The sequence below is a fragment of the Oncorhynchus gorbuscha genome, linkage group LG21, assembly GCF_021184085.1.
Source record: "Oncorhynchus gorbuscha isolate QuinsamMale2020 ecotype Even-year linkage group LG21, OgorEven_v1.0, whole genome shotgun sequence".
NCBI classification, from domain to species: Eukaryota; Metazoa; Chordata; class Actinopteri; order Salmoniformes; family Salmonidae; genus Oncorhynchus; species Oncorhynchus gorbuscha.
The window spans coordinates 763,704-788,598 of record NC_060193.1 but is presented as its reverse complement, the minus strand read 5'-3'; the positions used below and the strand labels follow the sequence as shown (position 1 = coordinate 788,598).

The following is a 24,895-nucleotide window of genomic DNA, read 5'->3' as shown; positions in this document are numbered from 1 at the left end:
GGTAGACCACCTAACAGTCCTAACAGTAACCCCTAACACTGTGTAGAGGTGTATACGTACAGGTGAGATCAGGGGGACTGTACTGGTCAGGTGTGTAGAGATGTGAAGGTTTGGCTACTCTCAGGTAGACCACCTCGGCTGTGTTCTTCAGAGCTGATACTGCGTCTTCATGCATCACATCTTCTAAACACACCTGGTTCACCTGGTGACAGAGACATGACATAGAGACAGTCAAAGATGACATAGATACATGACATAGATACATGACATAGATACATGACATAGATACATGACATACCGTGCTTTTGGAAAGTATTCTGACCCCTTGACTTTCTCCACATTTTGTTACGTTCTAAAATTCCTCGTCGCAAAATGTGTATTTTTTATTTTGCAAATGGATATTAAAAAACTGTAATATCACATTTACATAAGTATTCAGACCCTTTACTCAGTACTTTGTTGAAGCACCTTTGGCAGCGATTACAGCCTCTAGTCTTCTTGGGTATGACGCTACAAGCTTGGCACACCTGTATTTGGGGAGTTTCTCCCATTCTTCTCTGCAGATCCTCTCAAGCTCTGTTAGGTTGGATGGGGAGTGTCGCCGCACAGCTATTTTCAGGTCTCTCCAGAGATGTTCGATCAGGTTCAAGTCTGGGCTCTGGCTGGGCCACTCAAGGACATTCCGAGATTTGTCCCGAAGCCACTTCTGCACTGTCTTGCCTGTGTGCTTAGGGTCGATGCCCTGTTGGAAGGTGAACGTTCGCCCCAGTCTGAGTTCCTGAGCGCTATGGAACAGGTTTTGATCAATGATCTCTCTGTACTTTCCTCCGTTCATCTTTCTCTTGATCCTGACTAGTCTCCCAGTCCTTGCCACCGAAAAACATCCCCTCAGCGTGATGCTGCCACCACCATGCTTCACCGTAGGGATGGTGCCAGGTTTCCTCCAGACGTGATGCTTGGCATTCAGGCCAAAGAGTCTTGGTTTCGTCAGAACAGAGAATCTTGTTTCTCATGGTCTGAGAGTCCTTTAGGTGCCTTTCGGCAAACTCCAAGCAGGCTGTCATGTGCCTTTTTTCTGAGGAGTTGCTTCCGCCTGGCCACTCTACCATAAAGGCCTGATTGATTGGGTTCTTGGTCACCTCCCTGACCAATCTCCCCCGGCGGCCAGTTCTAGGAATAGTCTTTGTAGCTCCAAACGTCTCCCAACTAAGTGATCTGATTACTTTTTACAGTGTATTGTGTGTGTGTTTACATTGACATGTTAGTCATTTAGCAGACACTCTTATCCATAGAGACTTACAGTTAGTGCATTTGTCTTCAGATAGCTAACAGTAAAACCAACATTGGGACACCAGCTTTAGGGAGATGTCTCTCTCAGATAGCTAGGTGAGACAACCACATATCACAGTCATAGTCAGGACATTCATCTTCAGATAGCTAGGTGGGACAACCACATATCTATCATAGTCAGGACATTCATCTCCAGATAGCTAGGTGGGACAACCACCTAGGTGCAGACCTAACATAATCGTTTGGTGTGCTTTCGTCGTAAAGCCTTTTTGAAATCGGACACTGTGGTGGGATTAACAACAAGTTTATCTTTAAAATGGTGTAAAATACTTCTATGTTTAAGGAATTTTAATAATGAGATTTCTGTTGTTTTGAATTTGGCACCCTGCACTTTCACTGGCTGTTGGGAGGACAGAGAAGAGCTTGGACTGGGCTGAGCGGGAGCTGCCTCCCGTAGGGATGGGAGGACAGAGAAGAGCTTGGACTGGGCTGAGCGGGAGCTGCCTCCCGTAGGGGTGGGAGGACAGAGAAGAGCTTGGACTGGGCTGAGCGGGAGCTGCCTCCCGTAAGGATGGGAGGACAGAGAAGAGCTTGGACTGGGCTGAAGCTCATCAAAGGTAAGGAGCTGCCTCCCGTCGGGATGGGAGGACAGAGAAGAGCTTGGACTGGGCTGTAAAGCGGGAGCTGCCTAAACTCCGTAGGGGTGGGAGGACAGAGAAGAGCTTGGACTGGGCTGAGCGGGAGCTGCCTCCGTCGGGATGGGATTTCTGTTGTTTTGAACAGCTTGGATCACTGAGCGGGAGGCTGTAGGGGTGGGAGGACAGAGAAGAGCTTGGACTGGGCTCAGGGGTGGAGGAAGCTGACTGGGCTCGTGGGAGCGGTCGGGATGGGAGGACAGAGAAGAGCTTGGACTGGGCTGGGAGGCAGAGAAGAGGGAGCTGCCTCCCGTAGGGGGGTGGAAAGACAGAGAAGAGCTTGGACTGGGCTGAGCGGGAGCTGCCTCCCGTAGGGGTGGGAGGACAGAGAAGAGCTTGGACTGGGCTGAGCGGGAGCTGCCTCCCGGGGGGAGACAGGGGTGGAAGACAGAGAAGAGCTTGGACTGGGCTGAGCGGGAGCTGCCTCCGTAGGGGTGGGAGGACAGAGAAGAGCTTGGACTGGGCTGAGCGGGAGCTGCCTCCCGTAGGGGTGGGAGGACAGAGAAGAGCTTGGACTGGGCTGAGCGGGAGCTGCCTCCGTAGGGGTGGGAGGACAGAGAAGAGCTTGGACTGGGCTGAGCGGGAGCTGCCTCCGTAGGGGTGGGAGGACAGAGAAGAGCTTGGACTGGGCTGAGCGGGAGCTGCCTCCCGTAGGGGTGGGAGGACAGAGAAGAGCTTGGACTGGGCTGACTGGGAGCTGCCTCCTGTAGGGGTGGGAGGACAGAGAAGAGCTTGGACTGGGCTGAGCGGGAGCTGCCTCCCGTCGGGATGGGAGGACAGAGAAGAGCTTGGACTGGGCTGAGCGGGAGCTGCCTCCCGTAGGGGTGGAAAGACAGAGAAGAGCTTGGACTGGGCTGAGCGGGAGCTGCCTCCCGTAGGGGTGGGAGGACAGAGAAGAGCTTGGACTGGGCTGAGCGGGAGCTGCCTCCCGTAGGGGATGGGAGGACAGAGAAGAGCTTGGACTGGGCTGAGCGGGAGCTGCCTCCCGTAGGGGTGGGAGGACAGAGAAGAGCTTGGACTGGGCTGAGCGGGAGCTGCCTCCCGTAGGGGTGGAGGACAGAGAAGAGCTTGGACTGGGCTGAGCGGGAGCTGCCTCCCGTAGGGGTGGAAAGACAGAGAAGAGCTTGGACTGGGCTGAGCGGGAGCTGCCTCCCGTAGGGGTGGGAGGACAGAGAAGAGCTTGGACTGGGCTGAGGACAGGGAGCTGCCTCCCGTAGGGGTGGGAGGACAGAGAAGAGCTTGGACTGGGCTGACTGGGAGCTGCCCTCCTGTAGGGGTGGGAGGACAGAGAAGAGCTTGGACTGGGCTGACTGGGAGCTGCCCTCCTGTCGGGATGGGAGGACAGAGAAGAGCTTGGACTGGGCTGAGCGGGAGCTGCCTCCCGTAGGGGTGGAAAGACAGAGAAGAGCTTGGACTGGGCTGAGCGGGAGCTGCCTGCCGTAGGAGTGGGAGGACAGAGAAGAGCTTGGACTGGGCTGAGCGGGAGCTGCCTCCCGTAGGGGTGGAAAGACAGAGAAGAGCTTGGACTGGGCTGAGCGGGAGCTGCCTCCCGTAGGGGTGGGAGGACAGAGAAGAGCTTGGACTGGGCTGAGCGGGAGCTGCCTCCCGTAGGGGTGGAAGGACAGAGAAGAGCTTGGACTGGGCTGAGCGGGAGCTGCCTCCCGTAGGGGTGGGAGGACAGAGAAGTGCTTGGACTGGGCTGAGCGGGAGCTGCCTCCCGTAGGGGTGGGAGGACAGAGAAGAGCTTGGACTGGGCTGAGCGGGAGCTGCCTCCCGTAGGGGTGGGAGGACAGAGAAGAGCTTGGACTGGGCTGACTGGGAGCTGCCCTCCTGTAGGGGTGGGAGGACAGAGAAGAGCTTGGACTGGGCTGAGAGGGAGCTGCCTCCTGTAGGGGTGGGAAGACAGAGAAGAGCTTGGACTGGGCTGAGAGGGAGCTGCCTCCCGTAGGGTTGGGAGGAAAGAGAAGAGCTTGGACTGGGCTGAGTGGGAGCTGCCTCCTGTAGGGGTGGGAAGACGAAGAGACCAGAGGTGGCAGAACAGAGTGCTAGGGTTGGGGTGTAGAGTTTGAGCATAGCCTGTAGGTAGGGAAGGGCAGTTTCTCTTGCTGTTCCGTAGGTAAGCGCCATGGTCTTGTAGTGGATGTGAGCTTCAACTGGAAGCCAGTGGAGGAGAAGGGTGTCATGAGAGAACTTGGAAAGGTTGACAGAAGTTGCAAGGGTTTGGAGCCCAGCCAACAGCGAGTTGCAAAAGTCCAGAAGGGACAAGAAAAGTGCCTGGATTAGGAGCTGCACCACTTCCTGTGTGCGGTAGGGTCCTACTCTACAGACGTTCCTCTTCCTGTGTGCGGTAGGGTCCTACTCTACAAATGTTCCTCTTCCTATGTGCGGTAGGGTCCTACTCTACAGACGTTCCTCTTCCTGCGTGTGGTAGGGTCCTACTCTACAGATGTTCCTCTTCCTATGTGAGGTAGGGTCCTACTCTACAGACGTTCCTCTTCCTGTGTGCGGTAGGGTCCTACTCTACAGATGTTCCTCTTCCTATGTGCGGTAGGGTCCTACTCTACAGACGTTCCTCTTCCTGTGTGCGGTAGGGTCCTACTCTACAGATGTTCCTCTTCCTGTGTGAGGTAGGGTCCTACTCTACATATGTTCCTCTTCCTGTGTGAGGTAGGGTCCTACTCTACAGATGTTCCTCTTCCTATGTGAGGTAGGGTCCTACTCTACAGATGTTCCTCTTCCTATGTGAGGTAGGGTCCTACTCTACAGATGTTCCTCTTCCTGTGTGAGGTAGGGTCCTACTCTACAGACGTTCCTCTTCCTGTGTGAGGTAGGGTCCTACTCTACAGATGTTCCTCTTCCTGTGTGCGGTATGGTCCTACTCTACAGATGTTCCTCTTCCTGTGTGAGGTAGGGTCCTACTCTACAGATGTTCCTCTTCCTGTGTGAGGTAGGGTCCTACTCTACAGATGTTCCTCTTCCTGTGTGAGGTAGGGTCCTACTCTACAGATGTTCCTCTTCCTATGTGAGGTAGGGTCCTACTCTACAGATGTTCCTCTTCCTGTGTGAGGTAGGGTCCTACTCTACAGACGTTCCTCTTCCTGTGTGAGGTAGGGTCCTACTCTACAGATGTTCCTCTTCCTGTGTGAGGTAGGGTCCTACTCTACAGACGTTCCTCTTCCTGTGTGAGGTAGGGTCCTACTCTACAGATGTTCCTCTTCCTGTGTGCGGTAGGGTCCTACTCTACAGATGTTCCTCTTCCTGTGTGCGGTATGGTCCTACTCTACAGATGTTCCTCTTCCTGTGTGAGGTAGGGTCCTACTCTACAGACGTTCCTCTTCCTGTGTGAGGTAGGGTCCTACTCTACAGATGTTCCTCTTCCTGTGTGCGGTAGGGTCCTACTCTACAGATGTTCCTCTTCCTGTGTGCGGTATGGTCCTACTCTACAGATGTTCCTCTTCCTGTGTGAGGTAGGGTCCTACTCTACAGACGTTCCTCTTCCTGTGTGAGGTAGGGTCCTACTCTACAGATGTTCCTCTTCCTGTGTGCGGTATGGTCCTACTCTACAGATGTTCCTCTTCCTGTGTGAGGTAGGGTCCTACTCTACAGACGTTCCTCTTCCTGTGTGCGGTAGGGTCCTACTCTACAGACGTTCCTCTTCCTGTGTGAGGTAGGGTCCTACTCTACAGACGTTCCTCTTCCTGTGTGAGGTAGGGTCCTACTCTACAGATGTTCCTCTTCCTGTGTGCGGTAGGGTCCTACTCTACAGACGTTCCTCTTCCTGTGTGAGGTAGGGTCCTACTCTACAGATGTTCCTCTTCCTGTGTGCGGTAGGGTCCTACTCTACAGTGAGAGGAGAGACTATGTGAGGATATGACCAGTGACTTGGTCTATAGAGAGTAGAGGAGAGGTCCATCCTCATAGCAGTGATAGGAGAGACCATGTGAGGAGCTGATAGGACTGAAGGGCAGCATAGACTGAGGTGATCTGATAGGACTGAAGGGCAGCATAGACTGAGGTGATCTGATAGGACTGAAGGGCAGCATAGACTGAGGTGATCTGATAGGACTGAAGGGCAGTAGACTGAGGTGATCTGATAGGACTGAAGGGCAGCATAGACTGAGGTGATCTGATAGGACTGAAGGGCAGCATAGACTGAGGTGATCTGATAGGACTGAAGGGCAGCATAGACTGAGGTGATCTGATAGGACTGAAGGGCAGCATAGACTGAGGTGATCTGATAGGACTGAAGGGCAGCATAGACTGAGGTGAACTTGGAGTTCTTGACCGCAGATCGGCAGTTCCAAACACTAACAGAGACCCAGACTTCCACATGTGTTGTGTGCACAGGGTGATAAACTAGACGGCTTGCAGCCAAGGGTGTCTGTAAAGCATACAGGGAGAGGTGAGAACAGGTATATAAAACACACATAGTTGACAAAACTACAAAAGAGAAAAATGAGATATTCTGTAAATAACTCGGTAAGATACTCAAGTGAGAGAGTGGCGTGGAAACTTCCTCGAACATCTCGGCAGAACCGTCTAAGTTTCGCAAAAAAAACGCTACTGACACGAACGCCACTTACAGCTGCTGCTGAGAAACCAGGAGACTGAAGACCTAACACTAATTACCTAGGAGATGAGAATCCTGGAGATAACCAGAGTCCTCTAGCTCTAGAACCACTCCTGGAGATAACCGGAGTCCTCTAGCTCTAGAACCACTCCTGGAGATAACCGGAGTCCTCTAGCTCTAGAACCACTCCTGGAGATAACCGGAGTCCTCTAGCTCTAGAACCACTCCTGGAGATTACAGGAGTCCTCTAGCTCTAGAACCACTCCTGGAGATAATCTGAGTCCTCTAGCTCTAGAACCACTCCTGGAAATAACAGGAGTCCTCTAGCTCTAGAACCACTCCTGGAGATATCAGGAGTCCTCTAGGTCTAGAACCATTCCTGGAGATATTAGGAGATATCAGGAGTCCTCTAGGTCTAGAACCACTCCTGGAGAAAACCGGAGTCCTCTAGCTCTAGAACCACTCCTGGAGATAACCATAGTCCTCTAGCTCTAGAACCACTCCTGGAGATAACCGGAGTCCTCTAGCTCTAGAACCACTCCTGGAGATAACCATAGTCCTCTAGCTCTAGAACCACTCCTGGAGATAACCGGAGTCCTCTAGCTCTAGAACCACTCCTGGAGATTACAGGAGTCCTCTAGCTCTAGAACCACTCCTGGAGATAATCAGAGTCCTCTAGCTCTAGAACCACTCCTGGAGATAACCGGAGTCCTCTAGCTCTAGAACCACTCCTGGAGATAACCGGAGTCCTCTAGCTCTAGAACCACTCCTCGAGACCGGAGTCCTCTAGCTCTAGAACCACTCCTGGAGATAACCGGAGTCCTCTAGCTCTAGAACCACTCCTGGAGATAACCGGAGTCCTCTAGCTCTAGAACCACTCCTGGAGATAACCGGAGTCCTCTAGCTCTAGAACCACTCCTGGAGATTACAGGAGTCCTCTAGCTCTAGAACCACTCCTGGAGATAATCTGAGTCCTCTAGCTCTAGAACCACTCCTGGAAATAACAGGAGTCCTCTAGCTCTAGAACCACTCCTGGAGATATCAGGAGTCCTCTAGGTCTAGAACCATTCCTGGAGATATTAGGAGATATTAGGAGTCCTCTAGTCTAGTCTAGAAGTCCCATTAGAACCACTTGGAGATATCACTCCTGGAGAGATATAGAACCACTCCTGGAGAGTCCTCTAGCTCTAGAACCACTCCTGGAGATAAAGAACCACTCCTGGAGATAACAGGAGTCCTCTATCTAGAACCACTCCTGGAGTCATCTAGCTCTAGAACCACTCCTGAAGATAACAGGAGTCATCTAGCTCTAGAATCACTCCTAGAGATATCAGCAGAACCCTCTAGCTCAGAAAATAGATTGATACTTATGTAAATTTGATATTTCAGTTTTTTTATTCATATTCATTAGAACCACTCCTGGAGATATCAGGATCCTCCAGGTCTAGAAATTCCAGATATTTTTAGGAGCTTTGTCATTATGGAGGTATCCTGAAGATAACAGGAGTCATCATTATGGGGTATTGTAGTCTGAATTATGAGTCATCTAGCTCTAGAATCATTGAGTCATTATGAAAATAGATTGATACTTATGTATTGTGTTTTTTTTATTCATTATGGGAATTCCACAAACCAGTTTTTGCTTTGTCATTATGGGTTATTGTGTCATTATGGGGTATTGTGTCATTATGGGGTATTGAGTCATTATGGGTTATTGTGTCATTATGGGGTATTGTGTCATTATTGTGGTTATTGTGTCATTATGGGTTATTGTGTCATTATGGGGTATTGTGTCATTATGGGGTATTGTGTCAAGATTGATGAGACATTTTTTTAAATCAGAAATGTGGAAAAAGTTAAGGGGTCTGAATACATTCCGAATACACTGTAGATGCATGACATTGTCAGACATGACATAGAGATATGACATAGATATATGACATAGAGATATGACATTGAGATATGACATATACGGGATTTTGAGACATGACATAGAGACATGATATGACATAGTCAGACGGGATTTTGAGACATGCCATAGAGACATGACATAGAGACATGACATAGTCAGACGGGATGTAGAGACATGCCATAGAGACATGACATAGAGACATGACATAGTCAGACGGGATGTAGAGACATGTCATAGAGACATGACATAGAGACATGACATAGTCAGATGGGATGTAGTCAGTTGAGATCAGAGCCATTCAGAAAACAAGCGTTCATATTTGGAATGTTAAAACATGGAGTCCAGCTCTGCAGTAGTTCCACAGAGGACCAGAAGAGGGCACTACTCAACGATTAAACTTCTGTCATATATACTCACCACATAATAAAAACAGATCTGTGCGATCGTGAGTGTCAGTGAGTGTGTCAGTGAGTGTGTCAGTGAGTGTGTCTGTGAGTGTGTCAGGGAGCGTGTCAGTGAGTGTGTCAGTGAGTGTGTCAGTGAGTGTGTCAGTGAGTGTGTCTGTGAGTGTGTCAGTGAGTGGCGTGTCCGTGAGAGTGTCAGTGAGCGTGTCCGTGAGCGTGTCAGTGAGCGTGTCAGTGAGTGGCGTGTCCGTGAGAGTGTGTCAGTGAACGTGTCCGTGAGCGTGTCAGTGAGCGTGTCAGTGAGTGGCGTGTCAGTAAACGTGTCTGTGAGCGTGTCAGTGAGTGGCGTGTCCGTGAGAGTGTCAGTAAACGTGTCCGTGAGCGTGTTACTCACAGCCAGTATCTTATCGCCTATCTGTAGGTGTCCATCTTTACAGGCCGCTCCTCCCTCGATGATCTTAGTCACATATATACTGTTGTCACCTGGTACATGCTGGTTCCCTAGTCCACCTGCTATACTGAACCCCAAACCTGAAAAACACAGACACACACACACACACACACACACACACACACACACACACACACACACACACACACACACACACATAGAATAAGGGAAGAGGAAGATTAGGAAGAGGAGGGAGGAAGAGGAGGGAGGAGGAGGAAGAGGAGGGGAGGAGGGAGGAGAAGTGGGGGAGGAGGAGGAGGGAGGGAGAAAAGTGGGGAGGAAGTAGGAGGTTAGAGGAGGTTAGAGGAGGTGGGAGGAGGAGTGGGGAGGAGGTGGGAGGAAGAGGAGGAGAAGGGGGAGATGGGAGGATGAGGGGAGGGAACAGGGGGAGGGAGGAAGAGGAGGAGGAGGAGGGGGAGGGAAGAAGAGGAGGTGGGATGAGGAGGAAGAGGAGGCAGGAGGAGGAGGTGGAGAAAGGGGATGTGGGAGGATGAGGAAGAGGAGGTGGGAGGAGGGGAAGGGGGAGGTGGGAGGATGAGGAAGAGGTGGTGGGATGAGGAGGAAGAGGAGGGAAGATAAGAAGGGGGAGGTGGGAGGATGAGGAAGAAGAGGTGGGAGGAGGAGGAAGAGGAGGGAGGAGGAAGAGGAGGTGGGAGGAGGAGGAAGAGGAGGGAGGAGGAGGAAGAGGAGGTGGGAGGAGGAGGAAGAGGAGGTGGGAGGAGGAAGAGGAGGTGGGAGGAGGAGGAAGAGGAGGGAGGAGGAGGAGGAAGACGAGGTGGGAGGAGGAGGAGGAGGAAGAGGAGAGAGGAGGAGGATGAGGAGGTGGGAGGAGGAGGAGGGAGGAGTAGGAGTGAGAGGAGGTGGGAGGAGGAAGAAGAGGGAGGAGGAGGAAGAGGAGGTGGGAGGAGGAGGAGGTGTGAGGAGGGGGAAGAGGAGGTGGGAGGAGGAGGAGGTGTGAGGAGGGGGAAGAGGAGTTGGGAGGAGGAAGAGGAGGGAGGAGGAGGAAGAGGAGGTGGGAGGATGAGGAAGAGGAGGAAGATGAGGAAGAGGAGGAAAAGGAGGGAGAAGGAGGAGGAAGAGGAGGAATAGGAGGAAGAGGAGGGAGGAGGAAGAAGAGGAGGGAGGAGGAGGAAGAAGTGGGAGGAGGAGGAGGAGGAGGAAGAGGTGGGAGGAGGAGAAGGGGAGGTGGGAGCATGAGGAGGAGGAGGTGGGAGGAAGGAGGAGGGAGGAGGAGGAGGAGGTGGGAGGAGGAAGAGGAGGTGGGAGGAGGGAGGAGGAGATGGGAGGAGGAGGAAGAGGAGGGAGAAGGAGGAGGAGGGGGTGGGAGGAGGAGGAAGGTTTTCAGATTAAAGTAGCTGTATGAACAAGATCACAAATTGTCAATCTTTTTATGGAAACATCTACTTCAGGGATGCTGAAACACACCTACAGCATTTAGTCCGAGACAACACACACACCTTTAGGTCCTTTGATGAGTTTGAGTTGTGTGACGGTCTCCATGGGTGGCTTCCTCCGGAGGACGTAGAGACGAACAACTGGCCCCGCCTCCTTTAGAGCTTCCACAGCCAAGCTGTGTGTCACCTCACGAACGTCAACGTCATTTACTAGTATCACACTGTCATTAACCCTGTAACATAGACATAATATATTATCTATCTATCTATCCTTCCACTGTCATTAACCCTGTAACATAGACATTATATATATTATCTATCTAACCTTCCACTGTCATTAACCCTGTAACATAGACATTATATATATTATCTATCTAACCTTCCACTGTCATTAACCCTGTAACATAGACATAATATATTATCTATCTATCTATCTAACCTTCCACTGTCATTAACCCTGTAACATAGACATTATATATATTATCTATCTAACCTTCCACTGTCATTAACCCTGTAACATAGACATAATATATTATCTATCTAACCTTCCACTGTCATTAACCCTGTAACATAGACATAATATATTATCTATCTAACCTTCCACTGTCATTAACCCTGTAACATAGACATTATATATATTATCTATCTAACCTTCCACTGTCATTAACCCTGTAACATAGACATAATATATTATCTATCTAACCTTCCACTGTCATTAACCCTGTAACATAGACATTATATATATTATCTATCTAACCTTCCACTGTCATTAACCCTGTAACATAGACATATCTATATACTTATCTATCTATCTATCCTTCCACTGTCATTAACCCTGTAACATAGACATTATATATATTATCTATCTAACCTTCCACTGTCATTAACCCTGTAACATAGACATAATATATTATCTATCTAACCTTCCACTGTCATTAACCCTGTAACATAGACATAAATATATTATCTATCTATCTAACCTTCCACTGTCATTAACCCTGTAACATAGACATATATTATATATTATCTATCTAATCCTTCCACTGTCATTAACCCTGTAACATAGACATAATATATTATCTATCTAACCTTCCACTGTCATTAACCCTGTAACATAGACATTATATATATTATCTATCTAACCTTCCACTGTCATTAACCCTGTAACATAGACATTATATATATTATCTATCTATCTAACCTTCCACTGTTATTAACCCTGTAACATAGACATAATATATTATCTATCTAACCTTCCACTGTCATTAACCCTGTAACATAGACATTATATATATTATCTATCTAACCTTCCACTGTCATTAACCCTGTAACATAGACATTATATATATTATCTATCTAACCTTCCACTGTCATTAACCCTGTAACATAGACATAATATATTATCTATCTAACCTTCCACTGTCCAGAATATGCTCATCCAGAGGCAGCACTCCTAGTGGCCGGGGACTTTAATGCAGGGAAACTTAAATCAGTTTTAACTAATTTCTACCAGCATGTTAAATGTGGAACCAGAAGGAAAACAATTGTAGACCTTCTTTACTCAACACATAGAGATGTGTACAAAGCTCTAGACCTTCTTTACTCAACACACAGAGATGCACAAAGCTCTAGACCTTCTTTACTCCACAGACAGAGATGCACAAAGCTCTAGACCTTCTTTACTCCACAGACAGAGATGTACAAAGCTCTAGACCTTCTTTACTCAACACACAGAGAGATGCACAAAGCTCTAGACCTTCTTTACTCCACACAGAGATGCACACAAAGCTCTAGACCTTCGTTACTCCACACAGAGATGCACACAAAGCTCTAGACCTTCTTTACTCCACACAGAGATGCACACAAAGCTCTAGACCTTCTTTACTAAACACACAGAGATGCGCATAAAGCTCTAGACCTCCTTTACTCAACACACAGAGATGCACAAAGCTCTAGACCTTCTTTACTAAACACACAGAGATGTACAAAGCTCTAGACCTCCTTTACTCAACACACAGAGGCATACAAAGCATTAGACCTTCTTTACTCAACACACAGAGATACAAACTCTAGACCTCCTTTACTCCACACAACACAAAGCATTAGATGTCAACAAGAGCATACAAACTCTAGACCTCCTTTACTCAACACACAGAGATGCACAAAGCTCTAGACCTTCTTTACTCAACACACAGAGATGTACAAAGCTCTAGACCTCCTTTACTCAACACACAGAGATGTACAAAGCTCTAGACCTCCTTTACTCAACACACAGAGATGCACAAAGCTCTAGACCTCCTTTACTCAACACACAGAGATGCACAAAGCTCTAGACCTTCTTTTCTCAACACCCAGAGATGCGTACAAAGCTCTCGCTCGCCCTCCATTTAACAAATCTGAGCATAATTCTATCCTCCTGATTCCTGCTTACAAGCAAAAACTAAAGCAGGAAGTACCAGTGACTCGCTCAAAACTGAAGTGGTCAGATGACACGGATGCTACACTACAGGACTGTTTTGCACAGACTGGAATATGTTCACTAAACTAAGGACCCTGGGACTAAACACCACACTCTGCAACTGGCTGCTGGACTTATTGACGGGCCGCCCCCAGGTGGTGAGGGTAGGTAACAACACATCTGCCACGCTGATCCTAAACACCGGGGCCCCTTTAGGGGTGCGTGCTTAGTCCCCTCCTGTACTCCCTGTTCACCCAAAGCTGCGTGGCCAAGCACGACTCCAACACCATCATTACATTTGTTTGCTAACACGACAGCCTGACCACTGGCCCTCATTAAAATTGACGGGGCTGTAGTGGAGCAGTCAAAAGTTTCACATCACCAATAAACAATCATGGTCCAAGCACACCAAGACAGTCATGAAGAAGGCACGACAAAACCTATTCCCCCTCAGGAAACTGAAAAGATTTGGCATGGGTCCCCAGATCCTCAAAAGTTCTACAGCTGCACCAACGAGAGCATCCTGACCGTTTGCATCCCAACCTGGTATGGCAACAACTCGACATCTGACCACTGGGGCCAAGCCTCCAGCCATCCAGGATTTATACTACCGTGGACCTAAACTCAAAAGTTTGGGGTCACTTATAAATGTCCTTGTTTTTGAAGGAAAAGCTCATTTTTTTGTCCATTAAAATATAATGTATTTGATCAGAAATACAGTGTAGATGTTGTAAATGACTATTGTAGCTGGAAACGGCTGATTTCTTATGGAATATCTCCATATTATAGATATGGCATACAGAGGCCCCCAGTGGTGTGGGGCCTGTGCTTTGGCAAAGTGTGTGGGGTTATATCCTTCCTGTTTGGCCCTGTCCGGGAGTATCATCGGATGGGGCCACAGTGTCTCCTGACCCGTCCTGTCTCAGCCTTCAGTATTTATGCTGCAGTAGTTTATGTGTCGGGGGGGCTAGGGTCAGTTTGTTATATCTGGAGTACTTCTCCTGTCCTATTCGGTGTCCTGTGTGAATTTAAGTATGCTCTCTCTAATTCTCTCTTTCTCTATTTCTTTCTCTCTCTCCGAGGACCTGAGTCCTAGGACCATGCCTCAGGACAATCTGGCCTGATGACTCCTTGCTGTCCACAGTCCACCTGGTTGTGCTGCTGCTCCATTTTCAACTGTTCTGCCTGCAGCTATCGAACCCTGACATGTTCACCGGATGTGCTACCTGTCCCAGAACTGCTGTTTTCAACTCTCTAGAGACAGCGGGAGCAGTAGAGATACTCTTAATGATCGGCTATGAAAAGCCAACAGACATTTACTCCTGATTATTTGACCCTGCTGGTCATTTATGAACATTTGAACATCTTGGCCATGTTCTGTTATAATCTCCCCCCGGCACAGCCAGAAGAGGACTGGCCACCCCACATAGCCTGGTTCCTCTCTAGGTTTCTTCCTAGGTTTTGGCCTTTCTAGGGAGTTTTTCCTAGCCACCGTGCTTCTACATCTGCATTGCTTGCTGTTTGGGGTTTTAGGCTGGGTTTCTGTATATCACTTTGAGATATCAGCTGATCTAAGAAGGGCTATATAAATACTTTTGATTTAATCAGCAATCATCACTCCTGTTGTCATGTTTTGTCATATATTGTCATGTCTTGTCCTTGTGCTTCCCCTTCTGTTCGTTTCCCCCTGCTGGTCTTATTAGGTTCTTTCCCTCTTTCTATCCCTCTCTCTCCCCCTCCCTCTCTCCCTCTCGCTCTCTCTCTCTATCGTTCCGTTCCTGCTCCCAGCTGTTCCTCATTCTCCTAACTACCTCATTTACTCTTTCACACCTGTCCCCTATTTTGCCCTCTGATTAGAGTCCCTATTTCTCCCTCTGTTTTCCGCTTCTGTCCTTGTTGGATCATTGTTTGATGTTTACTGTGCTGTGTTCTTGTTCCGTCGTGTTTTTGCCTTCTTCAGATGCTGCGTGTGAGCAGGTGTCTATGTCAGCTACGGCCTGTGCCTTCCCGAAGCGACCTGCAGTCTGTGGTCGCGTCTCCAGTCGTTCCTCTCTACTGACGAGAGGATTTCAGTTTTCCTGTTTGTATTTTCCTGAGATAATTTCCAGGATTATCGTTTTTGTTAAAGACTGGAATAAAGACTCTGTTTCTGTTAAGTCGCTTTTGGGTCCTCATTCACCAGCATAACAGAATGATGTTCCAAGAATGGACCCAGCGATTGGATTCTCTCTACTCTACTGTCGAGTTCCAGGGAGCGATGCTCGGCAGACACGAGCAGGAATTGTCTGCAGGAGGAGGTGAGGGCCTGCTCGTCATGCCGTTGAGACCCTGGCCGCTCAGGTCTCCGACCTCTCAGGACAGTTTCAGAGTCTTCGTCTCGTGCCACCAGCTACTTCCTGGTCTTCCGAGTCTCTGGAACCTAGGGTTAATAACCCACCATGTTACTCTGGGCAGCCCACTGAGTGCCGCTCCTTTCTCACCCAGTGTGATATTGTGTTCTCTCTCCAGCCCAACACATACTCAGAGACAAGCTCGGATCGCCACGTCATATCACTCCTTACTGGTCGGGCTCGGGAGTGGGGCACAGCTATCTGGGAGGCAAGGGCTGAGTGTACTAACGATTATCTGAACTTTAAAGAGGAGATGATACGGGTTTTTGATCGTTCTGTTTTTGGGAAAGAAGCTTCCTGGTCCCTGTCTTCCCTATGTCAAGGTAATCCATCCATAACGGATTACTCTATAGAGTTTCGCACTCTTGCTGCCTCCAGTAACTGGAACGAGCAGGCGTTGCTCGCTCGTTTTCTGGAGGGACTCCACGCTAAGGTTAAGGATGAGATTCTCTCCCGGAGGTTCCATCCAGCGTGGATTCTTTGATTGAACTCGCTATTCGCATTGAACGACGGGTAGATCTTCGTCACCGAGCTCATAGAAGAGAGCTCGCGTTAACTGTGTCCCCCCTCTCCCCGACACTACCATCTTTCCCCACTGACTCAGGTTTTGAGCCCATGCAGCTGGGGGGTATTCGCATCTCGACTAAGGAGAGGGAACGGAGAATCACCAACCGCCTCTGTCTCTATTGCGGTTCCGCTGGTCATTTTGTCATTTCATGTCCAGTTAAAGGACAGAGCTCATCAGTAAGCGGAGGGGACTGATAAGCGCTACTAGACTGTCCTCTCCGTCAATGTACCTGTACTACCTTGCCGGTCCATCTACGCTGGACCGGATCGGCAGCTTCCTGCAGTGCATTAATAGACTCTGGGGCGGAGGGCTGTTTTATGGACTGAAGCCTGGGCTCGGGAACATGACATTCCTCTCAGACAGTTAGGGAGCCCACGGTCATGTTCGCCTTGGATGGTAGTCCTCTCCCCAGTATATTATGTGAAACACTACCTTTAACCCTCACAGTATCTGGTAACCATAGTGAGACCATTTCTTTTTTGATTTTTCGTTCACCTTTTACACCTGTTGTTTTGGGTCATCCCTGGCTAGTATGTCATAATTCTTCTATTAATTGGTCTAGTAATTCTATCCTATCCTGGAACGTTTCTTGTCATGTGAAGTGTTTAATGTCTGCTATTCCTCCTGTTTCTTCTGCTCCCTCTTCACAGGAGGAACCTGGTGATTTGACAGGAGGGCCGGAGGAATATCATGATCCGCGCACGGTCTTCAGTCGGTCTAGAGCCACCTCCCTCCCTCCTCACCGGTCGTATGATTGTTGTACTGATCTCCTCAAGAAGCGTTTTGCATCCGCTCCTATCCTTGTTGCACCTGACGTCACTAAACAGTTCATTGTCGAGGTAGACGCGTCGGGGTGGGCGTGGGAGCCATTCTGTCCCAGCGCTCCCATACTGACGATGGGGTCCACCCTTGCGCGTATTTTTCTCATCGCCTGTCGCCGTCGGAACGTAACTATGATGTGGCTAACCGCGAACTGCTCGCCATCCGTTTAGCCTTAGGCGAATGGCGACAGTGGTTGGAGCGACCGTTCCTTTTGTCGTTTGGACTGACCAAAAGAACCTTGAGTACATCCGTTCTGCCAAACGACTCAATGCGCGTCAAGCTCGTTGGGCGTTGTTTTTCCTCGTTTGAGTTCGTGATTTCTTATCGCCCGGGTACTAAGAACAGCAAGCCTCTTGCTTTATCCCGTCTCTTCAGTTCTTCGGTAGCGTCTACCGATCCCGAGAGGATTCTCCCTGAGGGGCGTGTTGTCGGGTTGAATGTCTGGGGAATTGAGAGACAGGTCAACAAGCACTCACCACACTCCGTTAGAGCGCTTGTCCTAGTAACCTTCTTTTCGTTCCTGTCTCTAGAGCATCTGGCTGTTCTTCAGTGGGCTCACTCTGCCAAGTTGGCTGGCCACCCAGGCGTTAGGGGTACGCTTGCTTCTATTCGCCAGCGGTTTTGGTGGCCTACTCAGGAGCGTGACACGCGAACCAGTTTCGTGCCTGCTTGTTCGGACTGGCGCAGAATAAGTCCGGTAACTTTTTTCTGCTTCTGCTCCTGGTCTTGCTGGGTCTCAGTCTGTCCCCAGCCACCACATCTCTCCTGCCCTTGCTGTGTCTCAGTCTGTCCCCTGCCACTGCATCTCTCCTGGTTCTGCTCCTGCACTTGCTGTGTCTCAGTCTGTCCACAGCCACCGCAGGTCTCCTGTTCCTGGTCTTAGCCTTGCTGTGTCTCAGTCTGTCCCTAGTTGTTACTCTCCTGGCCTGTTTGGTCCTGATTGCTCTAACGCTTACAGTTCTCTACCCGTGTCTCATTTTTATAAGAGTAATAGCCCTAGATTCCCTCTTCATCGTCTCCCGTTACGGTCCTGAGGAGAGGAGTTGGGTTCTTTCTAGGGACGTGCTGGACCGTTTGTTGATCTATGATTTCCTCCGTTGCCGCCAGGGTTCCTCCTCGAGTGCGCCAGGAGGCGCTCGGTGAGTGGGGGGATACTGTCATGTTTTGTCATATATTGTCATGTCTTGTCCTTGTGCTTCCCCTTCTGTTCGTTTCCCCTGCTGGTCTTATTAGGTTCTTTCCCTCTTTCTATCCCTCTCTCTCCCCCTCCCTCTCCCCTCTCTCTCTCTCTCTCTCTCTCTCTATCGTTCCGTTCCTGCTCCCAGCTGTTCCTCATTCTCCTAACTACCTCATTTACTCTTTCACACCTGTCCCCTATTTTGCCCTCTGATTAGAGTCCCTATTTCTCCCTCTGTTTTCCGCTTCTGTCCTTGTCGGATCATTGTTTGATGTTTGCTGTGCTGTGTTCTTGTTCCGTCGTGTTTTTGCCTTCTTCAGATGCTGCGTGTGAGCAGGTGTCTATGTCAGCTACGGCCTGTGCCTTCCCGAAGCGACCTGCAGTCTGTGGTCGCGTCTCCAGTCGTTCCTCTCTACTGACGAGAGGATTTCAGTTTTCTGTTTGTATTTTCCTGAGATAATTTCCAGGATTATCGTTTTTGTTAAAGACTGGAATAAAGACTCTGTTTCTGTTAAGTCGCTTTTGGGTCCTCATTCACCAGCATAACACCTGTGTTCCAATGGCACATTGTGTTAGCTAATGTACTCCCTGTTCACCCACGACTGCGTGGCCACGCACGCCTCCAACTCAATCAGGGAGGAGGTGAGGGCCCTCGGAGTGTGGTGTCAGGAAAATAACCTCACACTCAACGTCAACAAAACTAAGGAGATGATTGTGGACTTCAGGAAACAGCAGAGGGAACACCCCCCTATCCACATCGATGGAACAGTAGTGGAGAGGGTAGCAAGTTTTAAGTTCCTCGGCATACACATCACAGACAGACAAACTGAATTGGTCCACTCACACTCACAACGTCGTGAAGAAGGCGCAGCAGCGCCTCTTCTACCTCAGGAGGCTGAAGAAATTTGGCTTGTCACCAAAAGCACTCACAAACTTCTACAGATGCACAATCGAGAACATCCTGGCGGGCTGTATCACCGCCTGGTACGGCAACTGCTCCACCCTCAACTGTAAGGCTCTCCACAGGGTAGTGAGGTCTGCACAACGCATCACCGGGGGCAAACTACCTGCCCTCCAGGACACCTACACCACCCGATGTTACAGGAAGGCCATAAAGATCATCAAGGACATCAACCACCCGAGCCACTGCCTGTTCACCCCGCTATCATCCAGAAGGCGAGGTCAGTACAGGTGCATCAAAGCTGGGACCGAGAGACTGAAAAACAGCTTCTATCTCAAGGCCATCAGACTGTTAAACAGCCACCACTAACATTGAGTGGCTGCTGCCAACACACTGACATTGACACTGACCCAACTCCAGCCACTTTAATAAAGGGAATTGATGGGAATGATGTAAATATATCACTAGCCACTTTAAACAATGCTACCTTATATAATGTTACTTACCCTACATTATTAATCTCATATGCATACGTATATACTGTACTCTACATCATCTACTGCATCCTTATGTAACACATGTATCACTAGCCACTTTAACTATAGTACAGTATATACTGTACTTGATACCATCTACTGTATCTTGCCTATGCTGCTCTGTACCATCAATCATTCATATATCCTTATGTACATATTCTTTATCCCTTTACACTGTGTATAAGACAGTAGTTTAGGAATTGTTAGCTAGATTACTCGTTGGTTATTACTGCATTGTCGGAACTAGAAGCACAAGCATTTCGCTACACTCGCATTAACATCTGCTAACCATGTGTATGTGACAAATACATTTGATTTGATTTGATTTAATCCAAGTTTATAATTTTAAAAGGCTAATTGATCATTAGAAAACCCTTTTGCAATTATGTCAGCACAGCCAAATACTGTTGTCCTGGTTAAAGAAGCAATAAAAGTGGCCTTCTTTAGACTAGCTGGAGCATCAGATATTCATTGGATGAGGCCATGAGGTTAGTTAGGGTTAGGGACAAGGAACCAGCGGGTAGTCTAGTGGTTAGAGCATTGGACTAGTAACCAGCAGGTAGCCTAGTGGTTAGAGCATTGGACTAGGAACCAGCAGGTAGCCTAGTGGTTAGAGCATTGGACTAGTAACCAGCAGGTAGCCTAGTGGTTAGAGCATTGGACTAGGAACCAGCAGGTTGCCTAGTGGTTAGAACGTTGGACTAGGAACCAGCAGGTAGCCTTGTGGTTAGAGCATTGGACTAGGAACCAGCAGGTAGCCTAGTGGTTAGAGCATTGGACTAGGAACCAGCAGGTAGCCTAGTGGTTAAAGCATTGGACTAGTAACCAGCAGGTAGCCTAGTGGTTAGAGCATTGGACTAGGAACCAGCAGGTAGTCTAGTGGTTAGAGCATTGGACTAGGAACCAGCAGGTAGCCTACTGGTTAGAGCATTGGACTAGGAACCAGCAGGTAGCCTAGTGGTTAGAGCATTGGACTAGTAACCAGCAGGTAGCCTAGTGGTTAGAGCATTGGACTAGTAACCAGCAGGTATCCTAGTGGTTAGAGCATTGGACTAGGAACCAGCAGGTAGTCTAGTGGTTAGAGCATTGGACTAGGAACCAGCAGGTTGCCTAGTGGTTAGAGCATTGGACTAGGAACCAGCAGGTAGCCTAGTGGTTAGAGCATTGGACTAGGAACCAGCAGGTAGCCTAGTGGTTAGAGCATTGGACTAGGAACCAGCAGGTAGCCTAGTGGTTAAAGCATTGGACTAGTATCCAGCAGGTAGCCTAGTGGTTAGAGCATTGGACTAGGAACCAGCAGGTAGTCTAGTGGTTAGAGCATTGGACTAGGAACCAGCAGGTAGCCTACTGGTTAGAGCATTGGACTAGGAACCAGCAGGTAGCCTAGTGGTTAGAGCATTGGACTAGTAACCAGCAGGTAGCCTAGTGGTTAGAGCATTGGACTAGGAACCAGCAGGTAGTCTAGTGGTTAGAGCATTGGACTAGGAACCAGCAGGTTGCCTAGTGGTTAGAACGTTGGACTAGGAACCAGCAGGTAGCCTCGTGGTTAGAGCATTGGACTAGGAACCAGCAGGTAGCCTAGTGGTTAGAGCATTGGACTAGGAACCAGCAGGTAGCCTAGTGGTTAGAGCATTGGACTGGGAACCAGCAGGTAGCCTAGTGGTTAGAATGTTGGACTAGGAACCAGCAGGTAGCCTAGTGTTTAGAGCATTGGCTAGGAACCAAAGGTTGCCTAGTGGTTAGAGCATTGGACTAGGAACCAGCAGGCTGCCTAGTGGTTAGAACGTTGGGCTAGGAACCAGCAGGTAGCCTAGTGGTTAGAGCATTGGGCTAGTAACCAGCAGGTAGCCTAGTGGTTAGAACGTTGGGCTAGTAACCAGCAGGTAGCCTAGTGGTTAGAACGTTGGGCTAGTAACCAGCAGGTAGCCTAGTGGTTACAGCATTGGACTAGTAACCAGCAGGTAGCCTTGTGGTTAGAGCATTGGACTAGGAACCAGCAGGTAGTCTAGTGGTTAGAGCATTGGACTAGGAACCAGCAGGTAGCCTAGTGGTTAGAGCATTGGGCTAGTAACCAGCAGGTAGCCTAGTGGTTAGAGCATTGGGCTAGTAACCAGCAGGTAGCCTAGTGGTTAGAGCATTGGACTAGGAACCAGCAGGTAGCCTAGTGGTTAGAGCATTGGACTAGGAACCAGCAGGTAGCCTAGTGGTTAGAGCATTGGGCTAGTAACCAGCAGGTAGCCTAGTGGTTAGAGCATTGGACTAGGAACCAGCAGGTAGCCTAGTGGTTAGAGCATTGGACTAGGAACCAGCAGGTAGCCTAGTGGTTAGAGCATTGGACTAGGAACCAGCAGGTAGCCTAGTGGTTAGAGCATTGGACTAGGAACCAGCAGGTAGCCTAGTGGATAGAGCATTGGACTAGGAACCAGCAGGTAGCCTAGTGGTTAGAGCATTGGGCTAGGAACCAGCAGGTAGCCTAATGGTTAGAGCATTGGACTAGGAACCGAAAGGTTGCCTAGTGGTTAGAACGTTGGACTAGGAACCAGCAGGTAGCCTAGTGTTTAGAGCATAGAGCTAGGAACCGAAAGGTTGCCTAGTGGTTAGAGCATTGGGCTAGTAACCAGCAGGTTGCCTAGTGGTTAGAATGTTGGGATAGTAACCAGCAGGTAGCCTAGTGGTTAGAGCAATGGGCTAGTAACCAGCAGGTAGCCTAGTGGTTAGAACGTTGGACTAGTAACCAGCAGGTAGCCTAGTGGTTAGAGCATTGGACTAGGAACCAGCAGGTAGTCTAGTGGTTAGAGCATTGGACTAGGAACCAGCAGGTAGCCTAGTGGTTAGATCATTGGGCTAGGAACCAGCAGGTAGCCTAGTGGTTAGAGCATTGGACTAGGAACCAGCAGGTTGCCTAGTGGTTAGAACGTTGGACTAGGAACCAGCAGGTATCCTAGTGGTTAGAACATTGGACTAGTAACCAGCAGGTAGCCTAGTGGTTAGAACATTGGACTAGGAACCAGCAGGTAGCCTAGTGGTTAGAGCATTGGACTAGTAACCAGCAGGTAGCCTAGTGGTTAGAGCATTGGACTAGGAACCGAAAGGTTGCCTAGTGGTTAGAGCATTGGACTAGGAACCAGCAGGTAGCCTAGTGGTTAGAGCATTGGACTAGGAACCAGCAGGTAGCCTAGTGGTTAGAGCATTGGACTAGTAACCAGCAGGTAGCCTAGTGGTTAGAGCATTGGGCTAGTAACCAGCAGGTTGCCTAGTGGTTAGAATGTTGGGCTAGTAATTAGCAGGTAGCCTAGTGGTTAGAGCATTGGGCTAGTAACCAGCAGGTAGCCTAGTGGTTAGAACGTTGGACTAGTAACCAGCAAGTAGCCTACTGGTTAGAGCGTTGGACTAGGAACCAGCAGGTAGCCTAGTGGTTAGAGCATTGGACTAGGAACCAGCAGGTTGCCTAGTGGTTAGAATGTTGGACTAGGAACCAGCAGGTAGCCTAGTGTTTAGAGCATTGGGCTAGGAACCAAAAGGTAGCCTAGTGGTTAGAGCATTGGGCTAGTAACCAGCAGGCTGCCTAGTGGTTAGAACGTTGGGCTAGTAACCAGCAGGTAGCCTAGTGGTTAGAGCATTGGGCTAGTAACCAGCAGGTAGCCTAGTGGTTAGAACGTTGGGCTAGTAACCAGCAGGTAGCCTAGTGGTTAGAGCATTGGGCTAGTAACCAGCAGGTAGCCTAGTGGTTAGAGCATTGGACTAGTAACCAGCAGGTAGCCTAGTGGTTAGAGCATTGGACTAGGAACCAGCAGGTAGTCTAGTGGTTAGAGCATTGGACTAGGAACCAGCAGGTAGCCTAGTGGTTAGAGCATTGGGCTAGTAACCAGCAGGTTGCCTAGTGGTTAGAGCATTGGGCTAGTAACCAGCAGGTAGCCTAGTGGTTAGAGCATTGGACTAGGAACCAGCAGGTAGCCTAGTGGTTAGAGCATTGGACTAGGAACCAGCAGGTAGCCTAGTGGTTAGAGCATTGGGCTAGTAACCAGCAGGTAGCCTAGTGGTTAGAGCATTGGACTAGGAACCAGCAGGTAGCCTAGTGGTTAGAGCATTGGACTAGGAACCAGCAGGTAGCCTAGTGGTTAGAGCATTGGACTAGGAACCAGCAGGTAGCCTAGTGGTTAGAGCATTGGACTAGGAACCAGCAGGTAGCCTAGTGGATAGAGCATTGGACTAGGAACCAGCAGGTAGCCTAGTGGTTAGAGCATTGGGCTAGGAACCAGCAGGTAGCCTAATGGTTAGAGCATTGGACTAGGAACCGAAAGGTTGCCTAGTGGTTAGAACGTTGGACTAGGAACCAGCAGGTAGCCTAGTGTTTAGAGCATAGAGCTAGGAACCAAAGGTTGCCTAGTGGTTAGAGCATTGGACTAGTAACCAGCAGGTTGCCTAGTGGTTAGAACATTGGACTAGGAACCAGCAGGTAGCCTAGTGGTTAGAGCATTGGGCTAGTAACCAGCAGGTAGCCTAGTGGTTAGAACGTTGGACTAGTAACCAGCAGGTAGCCTAGTGGTTAGAGCATTGGACTAGGAACCAGCAGGTAGCCTAGTGGTTAGAGCATTGGACTAGGAACCAGCAGGTAGCCTAGTGGTTAGATCATTGGACTAGGAACCAGCAGGTAGCCTAGTGGTTAGAGCATTGGACTAGGAACCAAGGTTGCCTAGTGGTTAGAACATTGGACTAGGAACCAGCAGGTATGCCTAGTGGTTAGAATGTTGGGCTAGTAACCAGCAGGTAGCCTAGTGGTTAGAACATTGGACTAGAACCAGCAGGTAGCCTAGTGGTTAGAGCATTGGACTAGTAACCAGCAGGTAGCCTAGTGGTTAGAACATTGGACTAGGAACCAGCAGGTAGCCTAGTGGTTAGAGCATTGGACTAGGAACCAGCAGGTAGCCTAGTGGTTAGAGCATTGGACTAGTAACCAGCAGGTAGCCTAGTGGTTAGAGCATTGGACTAGGAACCGAAAGGTTGCCTAGTGGTTAGAGCATTGGGCTAGTAACCAGCAGGTTGCCTAGTGGTTAGAATGTTGGGCTAGTAATTAGCAGGTAGCCTAGTGGTTAGAGCATTGGGCTAGTAACCAGCAGGTAGCCTAGTGGTTAGAACGTTGGACTAGTAACCAGCAAGTAGCCTACTGGTTAGAGCGTTGGACTAGGAACCAGCAGGTAGCCTAGTGGTTAGAGCATTGGACTAGGAACCAGCAGGTAGCCTAGTGGTTAGAGTATTGGACTAGTAACCAGCAGGTAGCCTAGTGGTTAGAGCATTGGACTAGGAACCAGCAGGTTGCCTAGTGGTTA

General features: G+C 49.2%; 1 pseudogene; it reads right to left on the bottom strand.

Annotated features, from left to right (window-relative positions):
* The window catches only part of LOC124008820, a 165,040-nt pseudogene that overhangs the window by 24,076 nt on the left and 116,069 nt on the right, over nt 1-24,895 (bottom strand).